Source organism: Octopus bimaculoides, chromosome 6 (assembly GCF_001194135.2).
Source record: "Octopus bimaculoides isolate UCB-OBI-ISO-001 chromosome 6, ASM119413v2, whole genome shotgun sequence".
NCBI lineage: Eukaryota > Metazoa > Mollusca > Cephalopoda > Octopoda > Octopodidae > Octopus > Octopus bimaculoides.
In genome coordinates, this window is record NC_068986.1 from 7,152,499 (window position 1) to 7,154,960 (window position 2,462).

The window sequence follows — 2,462 nt, forward strand, 5'->3', positions numbered from 1 at the left end:
TATATATACACACACACACACACACACACACACACACACACACACAGAGGCATATATGGGTACAGGATGTCACCAGCGATGCAAATAACATGAAATACTGTGACTAAATGAGGTTTATTTTTCAACATAGACCTCACTTGTAGTTCACACACTTCTTCTTTTGGTGTTGCAGTACTTGGAGTCCATTGATGAAGAAGGTTTCGTTGTGTTGATGAAAAAAAGTTATGAACGGCAGATATGATGTCATCATCAGTGTGGTACTGGTTTCCAGCCCTGTGTTTTCCATGTTAGCAAACAGATGATAAGTGAGACGAGGTCAAATCAGAAGAATAGGGATAGTGATCAACTAGTTCAAAGCCATAGCCATGCATAGTAACCATTGAAAGCGAGGACATGTGTGCAGGACTGTTTGTCCTGATGAAAAAGAGCCCTTTCGTTAGTTTTGTTGGGCCTCAGTATGTTTGCATAGTACACTCCATTGATAATGTGGCCATTTTGAAGATAGTCAATAAACTATTTGCCTGCCAAATAATTAAGGCCGTCACCTTCCCTACTGATAAAATGACCTTGGTCTTCTTTCAAGCAGGTGAGGAGGACTGTTTCCATTGCACGGATCGTCTCTGGTTTAAAGTGATGAACTTAACACTCATGGATTAGAATATGTTCAAGAAGACTGGCTGGATCTACCTCAAACAATGTCAGATTTTTCTGTCGTGTGATCGACCTAGAGTGCTTTTTATCAAGTGTCAGAAGATTTTGCACCCATCAAGCACGAACCTTCATCATGCCAACTCTCTTATGGGATATGCTAATGACATTGGCTATTTGATTTATAGTCAGTTGTCTGTTATTTATCAACATGTGGTGAACATGATCAATGTTTTCCTTAGTGGTGGCAGTTGTGGGATGTCCAGACATTGGGTCATCTTCAAGACTTCCCCTTCTCCTCCTAAATTCACCTGCCCACTTTTGCACTGTTGATAATGCTGGAGTGTCATCCTGTAATGTAGCAACCATGTCAGCATGAACGTCCTTGGGAGCTGAACCCTTTTTTTTCTGAAAATTTGTGACAACACCAAGATGCCAAATTTTATTTATTTTCGAGAGAAGTTGCTACCAGTTACTTTCGAAGTCTTTATCGAACAGTCAGATGTCAGTTTACTTGAAAGGAACCAATGCAGTTATAAATAATGAGCTGAAATGAATGCATGCAAAATTTCTAGCGTCACTCCTTCATAGTCATCTTCTGTTTCAACTTACCCTTGTGCTTATTGGTTGAGCGGATTCATTTTTTGAAATTGTTTATTTAAGGGAACCAAATTAGTTTCATAACGTGCTCATGATGGTGGTTGTTTTAATGTTTAAAAATATTTTAAAAGATGTACAAAAAATTACTATTTACATACCTCATTTATAAATTAATTCAATTCTTTGATCTTTCAGGGAAAATATATTTGTTGCATTGTTGTAGAAATCTTCTGTTTTAATCAGTTGTTGAAGGGAATCTTTTTCAGTTGACATAAGATTGACATAAACTCAAAAGATTTTATAAAAGAAATATGTGCATATGTGTGTGTTTGTGTGTGCCTGTGAACTGAAAGTCAATTTGAATAAAATAGAAAATAATCTTAATAAATCAATGAAGCAATGAAAGATCCTGATCAAAAGGGAGAAATCTCAAATTAGGACATCCGGGTAAAAAAGCATCCAGCAATGTAACAATGATCATTAAGTATCAAAGACAAAATCAATAATTTTGTTCAGTTGGCAGAAATTTGGTCCTGACTTGCAAAACTGATCTGACTAACAAATAATTTTGAAAGGGCTTTTATTTTTAGACAGAGCTCAAATGGTCAAATCCATTCAACCATGTGGTCAATTTTTAGTGACCTCAATCACAAAGAACTGACAGAAGTATTGACAGATAGAGGGAAGAGACTACAGACAAGAACCATCATGCATTTTTAACTTTGCAAGATTTTGAAGCTATTTTTAATGGGTTGGGAAATGAGGTCAGGTAGAGCTGTCTTCAATAAGCCAAGTAATACTATGTTTATATTGCATCTGACATCTTCCAAATAAATTAACTAAATTAGTTTCATTTTCAATGATTTTGAAGACTTTTTAAATTATATTACTAAATTTATTTTTGATTTATATAAAAATATAAATGGCCTTGCAATGCATGACTTGCATAACTGGAGTGCATACCATATATCATCATCATCGTTTGATGTCCGCTTTCCATGCTGGCATGGGTTGGACGATTTGACTGAGGACTGGCAAGCCAGAAGGCTGCACCAGGCTCCAATCTGATCTGGCAGAGTTTCTACAGCTAGATGCCCTTCCTTACGCCAACCACTCCGAGAGTGTAGTGGGTGCTTTTACGTGCCACTGGCACGAGGGCCAGTCACACGGTACTGGCAACGGCCACGCTCAAAAGGGTGGCAACACTATATATA

The 2,462-nt window shown here is 37.3% G+C and overlaps 1 protein-coding gene across 3 annotated transcripts in view; it reads left to right on the forward strand.

The window, feature by feature from the left end:
* LOC106879184 (WD repeat-containing protein 37) overlaps window positions 1-2,462 on the forward strand; it is a 141,523-nt gene that overhangs the window by 36,639 nt on the left and 102,422 nt on the right. The window lies entirely within an intron of this gene.